Source organism: Neolamprologus multifasciatus, chromosome 16 (assembly GCF_963576455.1).
Source record: "Neolamprologus multifasciatus chromosome 16, fNeoMul1.2, whole genome shotgun sequence".
Taxonomy (NCBI): Eukaryota; Metazoa; Chordata; class Actinopteri; order Cichliformes; family Cichlidae; genus Neolamprologus; species Neolamprologus multifasciatus.
The window spans coordinates 23,276,832-23,295,262 of NC_140454.1; the positions used below are offsets into that span (position 1 = coordinate 23,276,832).

The 18,431-nt window shown below is 40.2% G+C and overlaps 1 protein-coding gene across 2 annotated transcripts in view; it reads right to left on the minus strand.

Annotated features, from left to right (window-relative positions):
* Positions 1 to 18,431, minus strand: part of map2 (microtubule-associated protein 2) — a 105,972-nt gene that overhangs the window by 66,718 nt on the left and 20,823 nt on the right. For both annotated transcript variants that reach the window (XM_085136369.1, XM_085136363.1), the window contains exon 2: positions 1,273 to 1,325. The gene's annotated coding sequence lies outside the window, so the exon portion shown is untranslated. The remainder of the gene's footprint in view (positions 1 to 1,272; positions 1,326 to 18,431) is intronic.

Genomic DNA, 18,431 nt, shown 5'->3' on the forward strand with positions numbered 1-18,431 from the left:
AACCCCTAAACATTTAATTTGAATACCTACTTTGCCAAAATACTTATAATTACAAAAATTTGGATTAAACATTTAACAATTTCTTTAAGAAATTACTTCTTTGCCATTGTTGCTATTGTTGTGTGATAGGGTCAAATTGTAGTATTGTATTGTGGTGTTAAATCATTAATCTCCGATATTGATGTGTTGCTTCTGAAATGTTATTACTTAAGTATAAAGTTAAATAGTCAAGTTAAAGGTAGTGAACTTAAACAAGCTGGGATATACTGTATGGAAGCTTCATTACACCACTGATATAATTACTACATCAAAATGTTGACTTCAATTTCTACTCATATATACATACATATGTGTGTATGTGTGTATGTGTGTGTGTGTGTGTGTGTACACACATACACACACATGTCTATTTGATTCAGCTTTGCTACTGTTAGCTTGTGATGTTTACAGCTGTTTCATTGCATTATTATCTCCCCCAAAACACTTCCATTTTCTTTCATAATCTTTTGGCTTTTGCAGCATTTTTCTATTTACTTATTTTTTCCTAAGTAGTCCATTTGACCTCTCAGGGCCACCGTAGCTATACTGCTTCATCCAAAACTGGATAAAAAAGATAAAAGAGCTGAGGTTGGTGATTTCATCATTTATTTTTCTTCCAACTTTTCAATTAGTGGCATCCAATTGGATAACAGTTGACAACACTTGAAAGCAGAAGTAATTTTTGACAATCAGAGTGAATCTGCAATGTCTTCATTAGTTGGGATAATGCACGTTTCCAATCTGCACATTAACCACGTGAAAGTCATACTGCCTGTCGGGGACCGTCTAGACATGTCCACACACACACACACACTCACACACACACACACACACACACACACACACACACAAAGCACTAATCACACAGTTGTTTCAGGCACATGCTCTCAGACATACTGAACAAATGACAGATACACAATGCATGTTGTTATACTTTCACAGACTGCTGGATTCATCATAAAAACAATACCTTCACAAATTCAGGTACACGTACACAAATAATTCCCCAGCATGACAAGGCGGCTCAAAAGGAGAAACAAGTGGAACAAAAGAGAAAAACATTTGTTTTTTTCTGTTACTGGTCTGAAACAGCATTGTGTCCATATGAAACAGGCACAGTGACGCAGCATCTTTGCAGCAGCACCCAAAAGCATATGCGGTGGAGACAGAGAGGAAGAGACAGAGGCTGAGATGACAACACAAAGAGAAAGGGGGAGAGATTGAGAAGCTCACCTGGCTAGATGAAATGTTGTTCGAGGCTCACAAGAAAGGATAACATCCGAGACCTGAAAGGATGAGGGAGGATAAGGGGAAAGAACAGTAGTGGGGGGAGAAAAAGAGGGAGGAAGGGAGAGAGGGAGGAGGGAGATTAGATTAGGCTGCCAGTACTTTGGGTGTGCAGTGGCAGGTGGCACCTCCGTTAACACAAATACACACACACACACACACACACACTACATCTTAGGGACAGATGGAAAGGAAAGGAGAGAAGTATAGGTGAGAAAATTGCGAGCAGTGGCTGAGCCTGCACAGGAGTGAAAGAGATGAAGAGACAGTAAAAAAAAAAAAACGAAGGCCTCATCAGGGTGTGTGTGCCTGTTGATGCCACATCTGCAGCCACAAAGACTAGCAGCTATGTCTGCCTCCCTGTTTTCTACTTCTTAAAGATACACACAACCTGCAGTTTCATTTGCAGAAACACAAAAATTAGCTTTAGTCTGAGATGCACAGTCCAAACATACCAGAACATCTGGACATTACAGGCTACTGTGGGTATCTTCGGAAGAGGGTAATGAGTTAATAGCAATGACTAGCACTACACTAGCAACAGACTGCATAAACCATCAGTATCAAAATACTTCCTACTAGAAGACAAAGATTGGCAGAAACGTGTTAAAAGTAACGCGTTACTGTAATCCAATTACTATTGCAAAAAAAAAATAAAAAAGGTTATTAGATTACTGTTACTTTCCTGTAAAAATAATAAAACAAGATTTAAAAAGAGATTTTTTCATTTGATTCAATTTTATATGATGGATTTTGCAGAAAAAATAGAATTGGGCTGAAAGGTCTGTTGTTTTATAACATATTTAGGTTGTGTATCATGTTTTTAAAAAGTAACTAAGTAATAAAGTAATAAATTACTTTTGAAAATAAGTAATTTATTACTTATTTATTACATTATATATTTATTACTTTCTTGGAGAAGTAATCAGTAATTAGTAACTAATTACTATTTTCAAGTAACTTGACCAAAACTTCTAGTAGAAATACACTATATTGTCAGAGTCAAAGGAGCTTGCAAAGAAAAGCGTCTGGACTTCTTTAAGTTACTTGAAGACGTTTCACCTCTCATCCGAGAGGCTTCTTCAGTTCTAAGGTCAAATGGTGGAGAGTCCCAGATATAACCCTAGTGGGAGTGTCCCCCCACAGAGGGACAAAAGGACCCCCTGATGATCCTCTAATCGCCTGAGCCAAGGTGTGGAACTGGGTGTGGGTCCCAATCAGCCAGAGTTTCGGGTGATTTCATTGTGAAACCTGGCCCCACCTTATCATGCGAATTCCTGAGGTCAGATGGCCCAGGGTGTGAGTGGGCCTTAAGGCGTCTGGGAAGGGATCTCAAAACTGGATTATAGATGGCAGAGAGTTGGTGTCGTAAACCACCGCCTCTGTTCAAAGATGGTCGCTCACAGTGGACATAGATGGCTTCTTTCACTCCTCTTTCAAACCATCTGTCCTCTCTGTCCAAAATGTGAACATTGGCATCCTCGAAAGAGTGTCCTTTATCCTTAAGATGCAGATGGACAGCTGAATCTTGTCCTGTGGAGGTCGCTCTTCTGTGTTGTGCCATGCGCTTGTGAAGTGGCTGTTTGGTCTCTCCAATGTAGAGGTCTGGGCATTCCTCGCTGCACTGTACGGCATACACCACATTGTTAAGTCTGTGTTTTGGCGTTTTGTCTTTCGGGTGAACCAGTTTTTGTCTGAGTGTGTTGCTGGGTCTAAAGTACACCGGGATGTCATGCTTGGAGAAAACCCTCCTGAGTTTCTCTGATACACCGGCTACATAGGGGATGACAATGTTGTTGCGCCTGTCCTTCTTATCCTCCCTCGCTGGTGTCTGATCTTCTTTTCTGTGCCTCTTTGCTGACTTTAAAAACGCCCATTTAGGATAGCCGCACGTTTTGAGTGCTTGCTATCCTTTTTTGATAGCACTCAAAAAAGTAGCACTCCCTTGCTACTTCCCAGAGTCCTCAAGAGACAAAAGACTGGTCCTCTGGAGTTCCTGTTTCCCCAACATCTTTGCTACACCCCCTACCATTTTGTCTCAAGTATGAGTGTCAGACATGTTAAAACAATGAAATAATGTGATTAATACCTTAGTGAAAGAAATTCCTCTACACCTCTTAATGTCGAAAAATGTCGTAGCCACTTCAGCCAAAGTGGGCAAGTAGATGGTATATTGTAACAAAATAACATTGTGTAAACACAGAAAATGCTTAAAATATTTATTTTAACTTTTGAAGTAAACCAAAGTCACATATTTTCTTCCATAATTGCTAATATTACACTGACCTACACATTATAAAATTCAAATGACATGGAGCTTTGTTTTTGCAAAAGTCGAGTGATCCTCAGTGGACATACCAGAGCACATAGTTGTTGCTGTGGGTGCAGCTTTATGGTTGCTCTACAGCCACTGGGGTAAGAATTATTTGCAATTGCAAAAGCACAACATCAGAGAATTCTCTTTTAATTAGTTAAGGGACTGATGTACCATATGTATGTGTGTGTATCTGTGTCTCTGAGTCTGAGAGTGAGCTTGTTTAGAGGAGCTTATGCCAAAAGGTGTTGAAAGGAAGACTACACTAGATTGAAACTTTAGGTGTAAGGATATGAATTCTCCAAATGTGGGAGTAGAATAGTTTTTTTCCCTCTCTCAGCCATATTTGGAAATTCATTCAGGAATACTCCTGGATATGTTTTGTGCAAAAGGAATTTTCTAAGAAATCCTTCTGATGAAGGTCTTTCTCCTGAAAGCTATTCTCCCTTTTGGCCCATTTAGCGGCAAGAGTATAAACACTGCCGTCTTTTTACTGCCGTACGTTAATCAGGAGCTTTTGAACCTTTTCCAGTTGTGTTCCATTCATGGGCAGAATATCGTGGCACAGCAGATGTCTGGAGATGGTCCAGTTCAGGTATGGGGGTGGGTAGTAAGATCCCTTTTTTATTTTTCTGGACATGGATTAAATACTTCAGAAGTGAATGAATCAGTGATGTGTGATCTATGTCTGACAGTACAAAGTTATTCGTGATAACCTGTGAACAGTCTGCAGCAGGGAATTCATAAACAGCATTTCTTTACATTATAGAGTTTCTGGAGATGCTTCTTTGCAGTATTATATAATGGCTGAAATTAATGTAATGACCTGATGAATGAGAATGCAAGTTTTTAAGATGAGTTTTTTCTCTACAGCTCACTGCCATGACAGGAGCGTGATGAATTCAATGAAGGGACTTTGGTAGGGCTGTTGCTGAGTCATTATTTTCCAATTAGACTCTTAGTCAGCGCTTTAAGCCAAATACTCATCTTTTAAGGGATGGCACAGCGGGTTTAAAGTGGAAAGGAAAAAGCTGTTTGATGGTTTTTCCAAATGTACAGCAGTATTATACTTCTACCATACATATTCTTTATTTTGGTCACAAGAAGATCAGATTTTTAGTGTCTTTGCTTAACAGCTTGTCACCACTGCCTCCTGGCATTAATGTTGCTCTTCATTATATCAGGTAGTTAGGTGTCAGGTGATTTTGAGACTGGGTTTGTAAAAATGTATGTTCTTCGATACTTTTACATGCTTTTTACTACAGAAACTGTGATGATTTGACCTTAAAAATAGATTTCTCTTAGCTGCATCATAGCTGATGATCATTTAAGAGTGTAGGGCTCCAGCAATAAGATACGATAAGACAAGGAAAGGAAATGGTTTGCAAGAGTACTTTATAAAATAAATAAAATAAATGACTTCTGACAGCTTATTTCCAGATCACTAATGAGAATGAAACAATTTGTAAAGAAAATTAATCAAAAGGGATAGAATATTTGAAACACTATATTTCAAAAAGTATTCGCTTGTCTGCCTTCACACACATAGGAATTTAAATGACATCCCGTTCTTAATCTACGGGGTTTAATATGATGATGACCCACCATTTGCAGCTATCCGGTTGTTAAGTGATGACGTAACGAATCCTACTTCCGGGCCTAAAGTTGTCTGCGTTTAATATGGCTTTTGTGTTGTTAACATGTTCAATGTTATGTATTTTCTTCTATTTAATCTCAAAAAGCTCCTAAAACAGTCAGTGATCACTGTTGAATATACTATTATATATTGTACATATATTTATTAGTCTCAGATTTAGCCATTCTTATATTTTGCTTGTTTTATGTTATTGTACTTTTGCACAACTCTGCTGCTTGTGAAGCTCGCACACAAGAATTTCACTCGCATGTACTGTACCAGTGTACCTGCACATGTGATGTGACAATAAAAGTGATTTGATTTGATTTGTTGACCTCCCTCGGCTTTTATTACCGCTAATCATTTATTTAAGCTCAGTTTTTAAAACCTTAGGATGTAACTACAGCCCATGCAGCAGTATATGAATGACTAACCTCGTATTATGGATGGATTATCTCAGTTGTTCTCCTGGCTGAAGTTTGGTCCTTTTACAGCATCTTGCCATGCGATTACATTTGTTCCTGACCACCGAGAACACTCACGTTAACTTTTATCGAGTGGAAAAAAAGTTAGCTTGTTTATATTATGCTAACATAGCTGTGTCGCTAGCGGTCACGTAGCACATCATTATATACCAGCTAGCCAAACTTCAGTAACCCTACAAACGTCACTGCTGTTTAGTTTTCTGTCTTCATTTATGTTGGAAGTGATAACAGAGCTGTACGTTTTAATTTGTTTCCAAAACCCCGCAGTCAGGACATGCTATATTGCATTTAGATAGAAGCTAGCGAGCTAACTTCCTGTTAACTTCTAACTCCGTTAAATGTCATAAATTCCGTTTTCATGGATGCCTGGATGTTAAACTCAATTGTTACACCTGGTAGAGCTGAACGCCGATCATTTTATTAAAGATGAAAGACTTTAGACAGTTTTCAACTCTCAGTAATGCCATAGTGATCGTTTGATATATGGACCTGCAGCGGAGTTTAGGCCCAGACACGGCTAGTGACGTCAGACTTAACGACCGGATAACGGCTTCAACTCTTCTGGGGAGGTTTTCCACAAGGTGTAGGATTTTGTTTATGGGATTTTTTGCCCATTCTTCCTGAAACACATTTATGGTTTGGTGTTTTGTGGGGTTGAGGTCAGTACTCTGTGCAGGCCAGTCAATTTCTTCCACACCAAACTTGCTCATCGATGTCTTTATTGACCTTGCTGGTGTGCAGTCATATTGGAATGAGAAGAGCCCATCCCCAAACTCTTCTCACAAAGTTGGAGACATGAAATATTAAGAGTTACCTTCACTGGAACTAAAGGGCCGAGCCTAAATCCTGAAGAACAACCCCACACCATAATCCCCCCCACCACAAAACTTTACACATAAACAATAGAGTCAGACACATATCATTGTCTTGGCACTGCCAAACACAGACTTGTCTATCAGATTGCCAGATGGGAAGTGTGATCTCCATCTGCACTGCTCTAGAGGCCAGTGGTGGGGTGCTTTACGCCACTGCATCCAATGCTTTGCATTGCACTTGGCGATGTAAGGCCTGATTGTAGCTGCTCAGCCATGGAAACTCATTCCATGGCGATTGTAGAGGAATTTCTTTCACTAAGGTATTAATCACATTATTTCATTGTTTTAACATGTCTGACACTCATACTTGAGACAAAATGGTAGGGGGTGTAGCAAAGATGTTGGGGAAACAGGAACTCCAGAGGACCAGTCTTTTGTCTCTTGAGGACTCTGGGAAGTAGCAAGGGAGTGTGAACCTTAAGGTGTGAAACAGCTGTGTACTGCCTTTTGTTCCTGGAGAAGGTATTTAACTGAGAGGTTGACTTTGGCTCAGAGAGACTCTGCTGACCCTGCCCCGTGGTCATGCAGGGGCTTCACAAGCTTGTTTGTATGTTCTTTGTGTGTGCTTGGAAATAAAAGAATGTTAGCTACCGCTCACTGCTCGTCTGCAGGCTTTATTTAAGTGGGAAAAACTTCCACAACAAAATGGCGCTGCGAGCAGGGTGGTCCGTGTGGTCGCTGAACAACGGTTCCGTGGACGGGCTGATCACCCCTGAGGGAAAAGGTACCTTTGTCCTACCAGCTGTTGAAGCGAAGGAAATGGAGGAGTCACGGAGCCGTGTGTTTCAGTCACCACCGAGATCATCGATTTTGAGGGGACTTCTGCAGATGGGTGAGTTGTAGCTAACTTGTATACAGTCATGGAGAGTTTTTTGTCTGGCCGAGGGGGGGAACGCTGGCCGACCCCGGAGTTCGAGTCTCCGGGAGGAAAACCTGGTGGTTTGAGGCCCCAGGCTTGTGTTGGGTACGGCTCATCACAAGGACAGTGGCTCGCGCACGTTGTTGGGGAGAAGCCGGCCCAGACCTGTGTTCAGTCCAAGTACGTCACAGGAACGGCGGTTCGGGTACACTGTCGGGATCCATCTCTGTGTACTATAGTGCACGGAGTGGCGGTGTTCGTTCCTTGGTCCGTAGAAGGCAAGGGCCTCACGGGGGACGCCTCGTGTAGTAAAATAGGATCTAGATCCAGTAGATCGGCAGACGTTCCACCAGGCGGCCAGAGACAAAACTCAATACGTGACTGTATGGTAAGAATTGAGTAAATGTGTAGTGTGTAAGATTGCAGAGAATGGTTGTGTGGGAAACGTTGATGTGTGTGTAAAAAAAAAAAAAAAGAAAAAAAAAAAGAGAGGAGTGTAGAAATGTGTCTAAAAGTTGTTTTCAACTAGTGGGAGAGGGTGGTACTGCAGGCCACCAGCTCCCCTAGGGTGGACACACACAAAATTAGCAAAATTGTTGATAAAAATAAGCAAATAGGAAGAGGGTTTGGTGTTTTTCAACGTAGAACAACTACAATCTCTCTGGGTTTTTAAGAAAAGGGAATTCAGAACCAGAGAGGGGAGAGGTGTTGTTTTAAGCAATGAGAAGAATGATCAAAATGTCTCAGTGTGTCACTTGCAGGTGAAGAACAGACCCGGATCAATTTTCCACGTGCAGCAGTCGGAAGAAAATTATAGGTTAACACCATTAGAAACACTCAAGCCAAGTTTTGGCTAAATTGTTTTACAGCTTAACTTCCATGTGTTTGTCACCCTGAGAACACAAGCTCCAAGAATCTCTCCCTGAAGACAAGAAATGCAGTTTCAGAACAACGAGATGGATCTCAAGAGCTCACAGCAGCATCCTGAGCAGTGAAGAAAAGGTCCAGCAGCAACAGCTGTGCAAGACAGCGACAGCAAGGAGAAAAATGGCATCATCATGACTGGATGGATGGATGTGCATTTCCAACGAGCTGCACCTTCACTGTGTGTGAATGGACTTTTGAAAAGACTGCTTGAGTTGGACATTTGCCACTTTCGGCGCAAAAATGGCAAAATGAGACCGTGGAAAACAGGACAAAGCTGAAAGACAACTGACTCTCACTGGACTGCTGCAAGGGGGAGAGATGAGATGAGACCACAGTCAAAGGAGAAGGGGACAACATGGAGGAAGGCTGTTGTAGTGTGGGAATAAAATTTGGGTTTAGGAAAACTGGGAAGGAAAAAACGACTGCCTTGCGTGGAGAATTGAAAAGTGTCTGGAGCACCGCAAAAAGGAGAGGTACACAAAAATTACACAAACAGAAAATGCATTAATCCTACTAACACAAACACACATGCAATGAAGCTCATGAAGACCAAATAGCATTTTAAAGCATGCATTTCTGTTACCGTCATCTTGTCCGGTTCACTTAGTGGGTTAAGCAGTGATACATAGACTAGTGAACTAGTATTATTTTTGGGGAAGGATGATTGAATCATTGCAGGGGTGAACAGAATGCTGCGGGAGGGTCAGATGAGTGGGGACTAATAGATTATTGAGTTTCTGGTTTCTGATGTGTGAGGGAAGTCTTATCGTGACACACATCTGGGTACATGGGGAAAACAAAAACTCATTTTCTAATAGAATATTGCTGTTGTGTGAGGTGTGTGTGACTGGTGGATGAAAGTTTTGGGGATTTACTGATGCATTTTCTTTTGGTACCACTTTGAACCTGCCAATTAGTTTTGTTTTTTCATCATTCTAAGGGAGTATGCTTAGACAACTTCTAAAAGAGGCCTTCATATTTTTTGATTTTTAACAGTGCACTGAGATTTTTGTTTGGCAATTTTCTCTTTTTCAAGCAGGCCTGCAAGATCGGAATCGAAAGCGCTATACAACATGTTGATCAATCGCAAGTGAGCTTCTCCAAAATTAAAATGGGCTCGGGAGAAAGCCACTTATTTGGGACAATCAGAAAACAAGTCCCTGTCAAAAAGGATTCAGCGAGGTAATCCAGTCTAAATTCTTTTTTTTCCTTTTTGAAATGACGTCATTGCTGGCAGTGGAAACTTATTGCGACACAAGAGGTTCTGCTATCAGCAATAAACACGGGGACTGACTGGACTGACAAAAACTTGACTGACTTGACACCAATATGCAAGATTGCACCTCCACCCAGAAAGACAAAAGGGTGGATGTATATATGTATGTTTCTTTTTACAGGAGCAGAAAGGTGACAGCAATGGGTTGCATGGGCTTTTGAGCCGTGCTGACTTAACCTTTTAATTGCCACTTTCTGTGTCTTTGTGAATTTACCAGGGGTGTGTTATTCATGACCTTGTATTGTTTACAGTGCAGAGGTCACTGTGAGAAAGTGTGCATACAGACGCGCTGCGCTAACATCTATATCACTTTTTCCACAGCAGAGGGCTAATCATATGATCTAATCACATGATTTACAGCAGGACACACCACTGGCTAATGTTTTTTCTTACAACAGGGCCTGGAGTGAAGCTACTCTAGGGGAGAAGCCCTGAGAATTTTTAAGAGACAATGCACAACTTTATTGTGCATGTCTAATTGTGCTAAGCTAACATAGGGCAAAAGAGGGTTTTTCCGGGGAAGTTTTCATTTTTAAATTGCAGGAACCATGACATGAAGGATATGGAAGGATTGACTGAGGCGCAGATGCAAACTATGACTAGGAGAGAACGCTTCAAGAGGACCACTGAGAAGCAGGGACCATCTGCAGGACAACAGACAAACGACAGTGGGCTTCCAAAGGATTGTCATGAGGAGATTTTGAACAGCAAAATCTTAAAATAAAATGAAAGAGTTTCGACGTTGACGCTGAGGAAGACAACTAAGGTGTACGACGTGCTCTGCCTTAAATCTACAGCTGCGTTGGAACAGAAATCGAGGGATGGAGAGAGCGTGCTAAGCTCCAAAAGTGACAGCGCAAGGAAGATCAGCGTTGGAGTTATGACTCTGTAAATGGCACAGACGCCAGGAGCCATGACTGTGACAGAGAATGACCACCTAATGCTGTTTCACTTTGCCATGCAAAGTACTTTGACACTCTGGAGAAGACCTTTCCTCTGTATCATTGTTGTTTCCATTTGCATGTGAGAGCTTAGATTGTGGGGAAGATTAAAGATGAACAAAGGGTGGTGGGAGAACAGTGAAGTGAGGATACACAGTGTGAAACTCCTTTAAGTGTACAATAATGTTGATGTGATATACAGAATGTCAGGAAAGAAATTCTGGTTTTAATGTGATTCTTGATTTTAGAATCAAAGGGTGGGATTGTAGAGGAATTTCTTTCACTAAGGTATTAATCACATTATTTCATTGTTTTAACATGTCTGACACTCATACTTGAGACAAAATGGTAGGGGGTGTAGCAAAGATGTTGGGGAAACAGGAACTCCAGAGGACCAGTCTTTTGTCTCTTGAGGACTCTGGGAAGTAGCAAGGGAGTGTGAACCTTAAGGTGTGAAACAGCTGTGTACTGCCTTTTGTTCCTGGAGAAGGTATTTAACTGAGAGGTTGACTTTGGCTCAGAGAGACTCTGCTGACCCTGCCCCGTGGTCATGCAGGGGCTTCACAAGCTTGTTTGTATGTTCTTTGTGTGTGCTTGGAAATAAAAGAATGTTAGCTACCGCTCACTGCTCGTCTGCAGGCTTTATTTAAGTGGGAAAAACTTCCACAACAGAGGCTGAGAAGAAATGTCACAGTTGTGTGCATTAAATATAAGGCATTTCAATAGTTAGTGTAAATATCTGTGACCATTAAAAATTATTATTTACTGATTTGCCAAATCTGAAAGATGACTTTCAGACTATAAGATGTGCCCAAGGACAACAACTCAACATAAAGAGGAAGCTGGAGGTTTGAGAGACAACAAAAAGATGGAGGTAGGCAGGGTTTTTTTTTTTTTTTTTAGCTAATCTCCCTTTTTTAATCAAAATTATGAATGTGTTAAAGCTGTCATGAAAACAGCTATGGCATGCCATTCTTAATTATTCACTTGTACTTATAATGCTAACTTCTCAAATCCCTGTCATGCAGTAGGCGTGTCAGTCAAACCCGTCAGCCAGCATTTATTCAGTGTCTGCGCTTGTTTCACAGCTTTATCCAACTAATGCCAGTCTGCATCTGGTCACAAATGAAAGCTTAACAGACAACTTCTCATGAACACAACAGTCCCTTCCATTATCACAGTCTCTGACTGAATTTCCATCATCATTTAAAAACGCCCTGTAATCAGTCACAAGCAATAAGACTTAAATCGCTTCACTTTTTACCTTCAGTAGGAAATGGCTCCAACAAGCGTTCAAATTGTATTATTTCCCAAAGCAACACTGACAAATAAACCGTATGTAAAAGCATCATTATAACTGAATGTTGTACAGCTGTATGACCTGCAAGACATCCAACTTCAGCATTTATTGGTGCCTTTTCTTTGTACCTTGGTTCAAGTTCCAGGTCAAAACCACAGTTTTATCAATTAAAAAACAAAGAAATGAGCTCCACTCTAAAGCAGACATTGTGTTTGTGTATGCTATGAGCTACAATCACAACAGGTTACTTGCAGGATGTGTGTTGGATCAGCCTGTGTGTGCTTTCAGAGACCCAGAAAATCTCTTGTGGCCCAGGTGCAAAATAACTATAAATCACCATCACACCAAAACCGAGACAGCCAAACAGTCCCCAACAAAGGGAATTAGGAGTTGTCTTGGGGACTAAATTTAGCCAGTAACTCTGTAGCTGCCAAACATCATTTCCTTTTATTGGAACTGATGACAGGTATATTTCAGCCTGGAAGAAATGCCCACTTAGGACAAGTTAATTCCCTGAAAAGGAAGAAAAAAACCCCCAAAGGAATAAACTATGACGTGATGAGATTAGATTTAAGCAACAGAAAAAGAGAATACATGCAAATTTGATCTAGTTCTGGTTTGCATCTGCAAAATAGCTGAATTGAGTTAACAGCTATTATAGGAGGACATCGACATTCTCAATCTTTTTCTTCCTGTAAGTGACAGGCAGTTTTGTTTATAGTGCATCAAAATGAAGCTATTGAAACTTTACAACTGTCTGTGGCCGTCCTCAACTGTAATGACGAATAACACAAAGATCACTACAGCCACCAATGATACTTCATTTATTACACCACAATCCCTGTAGCTTCATTTTCACTCAATCAATCTGGCTTGGTATCTAGTTAGTTACATCCCTAACTGTGTTGTGGTAAACATGGATTAATCTACCAAGTCAAAACTCCCATGCAAACAGACAGCTCCACTGATGGGAACAGACTCTGGTCTCTTAGAAAAGCGGCCAAAGCTCCTTATGCCAACAGGATATGCACACCAGGAGGCAGCAGGGCAAAGAAAGCAAGCATGTAATTGGGGTTAGCAAAAGGCCAGAGGGAACAGAGAAACGGAAAAAAGAAAAGACGGCAAATAAAACAATTATGCCATACATCTCTCCTCATTGTTGATTCCCTGTCATGTAACCAATGGGCCCAGTTTTTCTCCTCTCTGCTTGGACAAATTAAGTCAGAATGTCATAACGGGGAGGACAAAAACAGTCACTGTTAACCAGCAGATACACTGACTGTCTATGTGACCGATGTTGTTTAATTTGTTAGGATCTCTGACCTTGATCTGACCTTAAAGCTGTCAGCAGAAATATGTGCCTAACTCCTTAGAAAATCCAGTAGTTAAGCCTTTCTTAATCTAGTGTCAAACAATTAGTCAAGATAGTGTATTTATTTTAGACTAGGATATGAGAGCCAGTGTTATTCACACTCATTACTACAGACACGACTTCAACAAAGTCAGGAAGATGACGTGTCGGCGAAAGCTTTAAACTTCTTCTGTCCTATGGTGAAATATGTCTTCTCTTTTTAGTTCTATGGTGAAAAAAGGCAGACATATTCAACTCTGAAGAGAGAGCACCTTCATGTAATCAGTACCAATAAGTAAAAGTACAGAGTCAGATGTGTTGCATTTTTATATTTGAGAATTAAGTCAGAGGATTCAATGTTTCACTTAAAAGTGGCTTATAACACAGCCTTGATTGTGGAAAATAATCCTAATTAGTGATGTTTTTAAACACTAAATACAGAACTGTGACAGTGTTGTCTTGAGTCTTCATGGAATGACTTTCCATGGCTGAGTTTCCAAGTCTTGAGTCACCCATCATTTCTATATATGTTGTTAGTGCACCTGTTTCCCAATTTATTGAAACACGCAAACAGAGATGGAAATACAGCATATGATACACTGAGTTTGCACAATTCAAACAAGCTTGAAAATCAATATTTGGTAGGACCAGCTTTATTCTTCCAAATATCCTGAACTCTCTTAGTTAAGCTTTCTTATTAAAGTAGTCTTCAGGAATAGTTTTCCATGCTTCTTGAAGAACATCTAAGCTTTTCTAAGGCCTGCCACTTCTTTTTTGTCCTCCACTTGCCTGGTTTCCTCAAACTTTTAAGTACACGCTATACACCAGCTATGCCAAGATAAAAACAAAGGGTTGTTGTCACTAGCAGTGTCAGAGGCTGCTAGTAACAAAGTGCCTAAGGCAAGTTTTAATTACCCCTTGGGTTAGGGACATTTTTTATGCATGAATGATTTATAGATTAATGTTAAGTGGCTTAACAAACAAATAATTCCTATGAAATTCTTATGGAAATGGTCAGGTACAAGGACTGGACTGAAAACAAGTGGAAAAGCAGCCAATGTTTAAAATGAAAGACCTTCAGAGAGCCTATTGCTTTACCGCTTTACAAGAAACTCTGTCCCATTGAAAGCAAAATATAAAGAAATTACAGGTGACTCTAGACTTTTGCACAGTACTGTAGCTTATAACTTACACTATCGATAACTTATGCTTGATTTACTATCCCTCCATTACTGTGTTGTTCCTTTACCTTTAAAGGATGCTGTGTAGTCTATTTGATTATTACATGTTGTCATGCATGAATATTCCCAGAAGTGCTGCCACATTTACCCCACCGTTGTTTGTACTTTTTCCTTTCAGCATGTGCATGTCTGTTTCTCTGGGACTGCTAAGATGTTGGAAAACATGAGGCACAGACATTCATCTGGTTGGGTCCTCGCAGGCCTCTGTGGTCTGTTTTGAATCCAAATCAATGCACTGTGCTGGGTGGGGTTTGGAAGATGCTGATCCTGCTTTCTTCAGCTGGAGCAGGGACCATATTAAAAATGACCACTAACAGGCACTGTGATGATTGATTGAACAGGAAACATATTTGTTAATTGCAATAATTTGTATAAGCAAAATTCTACTCATGCAAAAATGCTGTTTATTCTTGGTTAATGGCTTAAGAAACGCATTCAAAATCTGGAAGACAGTGCAGTATGACTTCATATTTATTGTGTAACATCTTTCATTGCACAGGGTTTAAAGTGAGGTCATGTTAATAACTGGTACAAAAACCCATAAAATGTTCAACATTCTGTAATGAACATGATATAATGAAAATACTCCAGCAGTATGAACCAGCACTCTTTAACTGCTCTGCTGAGCAGCTTGGCCCCATCTGTAATTATATTTTTTAATTTGTCATGTAGCCAGCAGAGGGTGCCAAAGCTAGGAAAACTGTACATTAACTCCTTTGGATAAAAACCCCACCCCAAGGAATTCAAGACCCTGACATCCCTGGAGGCAAAATTTATGACTGAATGATGACTCAACACCTATTTCAGTTTGCCTATATGTCCAAAAAACATTAAGAGTGAATACGAGATCAATGCCAAGCTGTAAGTTTGCTTTAAAGGAGTGATGCTTTTTGAGCTCAGGTCATTTAACCTTGTAAAACAATTTAAATGACCTAATTAATTAGCAAAACAACACAAAACAAAACACCAGATGAAGTGACAACAACTTTACACAAATGTGTAAATGTGGTCACAGCACTGAATTCCAACAAGAAATAATTAATGGGACAAAATTAAGAGAATAAATACAGGCAAAGGGCCACCAGAAATTAGCTTTGTGTGAAGAAATTGCAAAAGGCATTAGTGATTAGAGCAGGGCGATATGACCAAAAATATTTATCACGATATACATTTGAAAATTTGCGATAACGATGTAACTGACGATATAATTGACACTAGACAAAATACTTTACAACTCCACAACTTTATAAGTGCAAAAAAACCAAAAAAAAACATCAATGTATTTTCACTTAAACAAGCAGCTGTTTTTTATGTGCATTAAAGTTATATAAAAAATTTAACAGTGCAAATGCAAATTCCTTCCTGACAGTTTAACCAAAAGGCATTTCCAGTGGAAACTGGCCAACATGTCCTCAGCATAACCATGTATAATATCCACAAAACTTAAAAAGAGGTTATACACACACACAATACGGTAACATGTTGAAGCACAGTACGTATCCCTCCGCGAGGTTCCTGCTTACAATAGCCGTAATGCTCCGACAATCCATCAAGCGGTGCGGCTTCGTAGCTCAGCAAAGTCGTACTAAAACATTTGACAGATTTTCGAGCGCCGTGTACCACATAAAATCGTTTCAAGGTCAGTAAACACAACCAGAATTCATACATAAGGCACACAGGATTATAAGGGACACTGTCAATTTTCATAAAAATCAAAGGATTGATTTTAAGTGTACTGTATTTTCCAAAAAACACGGTAATAACGACGGCCCGCTAGCATGCGCTACCAAAAATAGTGCTTTGTTGTTTATCTGACGGACGAAAGCTAAACCAGTTCCACACCACTGAAGTTGCAGCATTTTTACAAACCAATTCTGGTTCATGGTAAATGGTAAATGGACTGATTCTTATATAGCGCTTTTCTACTCTCCCGGAGTACTCAAAGCGCTCTATACAACACGCCACATTCACCCAGTCACACCCATTCTCACAAGCACTTTATCCGTTTCATTCAACGATCCGCTTTCGCCCTCCTCTTTCTCCGTCGCCGGCATGCTTTTTCCGCCATGTGCGTATGACAACAAAGGCACTGCGCATGCGCGTTTACCCATATTCCATCATTTCATTTTCTTATCGTTGCCCGACATTATACCGGTATTACCGTGAACGGTATGATATGGCCCAGTCCTATTAGTGATATTATTATAAAATATGCACACTGCATTTAGTGCGAGTGTTTTAGAGAGCTAAAACATGTGGGACAAGTGGTTTCTCCAAAGTGAACCAAAATAACTTTTAATTTCTCCTTGAAAATGAAAACAGAATGAGAAAGGGGAATGAGGAAGAAGAAAAGCTTTTTTTTCACTCTAAATTATGGAAGTGAATTTCCTCTCCCCAACTCTTTTTTTCCTTGTTCAGTGCAATTTACTGTGTATAAAAAGAAGAGGAAAAGATACTAGCAATAACAAAGGGTTCACGCACATTAAAGAATAAATGACCTCGCTAAAATTAGATTTTTTTTCCCTCCTTTTTCCTCTATTGACTAAACCCACTGCTGCCGAGACCTCATTTACTTCTTTCAACTCTCTGTGTTTCGGCGCTATTTCCCTGCGCTGAGACACCATATGTATTACAGAATAAAGTGCCTGCCCTGTCGGTGTCAGACTCAGAGCTTCAGTTGGTGGTGCTCTTTACAAGAGAACAAGCGTTTTCACAGCTTCTTTAGGAGTTTGCGTGGGCTCCACTATAAACAGCACCAGTCAGTTACATTACCAATAAGCTAATGAACACTCCCCAGTCTCGCACAAACATATCACTACACAAATACCTACAGTGCAACGCACTCCCAAACAGGTGCACCATGTGTGCATTGGGCACACATAGACCGCCTCCGGCTGTGCCCACTTGCTGCTGAGTGCAGGTGGATGCAGCTTTCATTTTCACTGCCACGGTAGAATTACTGCATGTGGCAAAACAATCTCATGATCAGCCTTCACATTTTTAAGAGTACCAGTGCTAATGGTTTGTTCAATAGCGAGTACTTTGATACAGTATGTGCACTGGCATTGTCAAGTCTGTGAGTGTGAATTTTACCAACTGCATGTGTGATATCAATGTGTGGAGATGTTTATATATCCAGCAGTCCACAAAGAATTACTACAGTGCATTCATAGTTTTAAAATGAGTTTGGGAGATTTGGGAATTACATCTCAAAACACAACACCCGATAGTTAATCCATTATGATTAAGTAGAAGCTTGTGTGTGTTCTCTGCTGGTGAATGAAGATGCAGTACAGTATTTATAGCTGTGTCAGTGACCATATGGATAGCCAGATATGTCCTACAGTGGGTGACGCTTTTACTACATCAAGAAACAAAAAATGTGCTGGTTAATTTCTATATTTAACTGTTTTGAGGGTTCAGCAGCAGATGCAGTGACAAAATGCTTGAGACGACAGATTTCATTTTCATTTTTATGACAAAGCTCTGTCGATCTAGTGTGAACCAACAAGAGACAGTGAGATTTGATGGACTCGCTTATACAGAACTCTGGTGTAGCCTGCAAATTTTTTATCATGGCAACATGTGCGGTGTAGCATGTTAATAGGCCCATAATTGGAATACAAACATCCACGTTAAATGGATTTTTATAATCACCCAATGCATCTGAAACAGAAAGTCAAACAGAGACTGAGGTGTGCACATGTAGCATACATAACACTTAGAAAACGTACCGTCGTGGACAAAAGACATGTCCTGTGTAATTATAGCCTTGATATAATTTCTGTCGTCTGGCCTACATATATAAAAGATAATTTTAGCACTACGATATTATAGAGAACACTGTGCTAATACAATTGACTGTAGTCCAATGTTGTGCTTCGAGTAGCTAGAATGAAA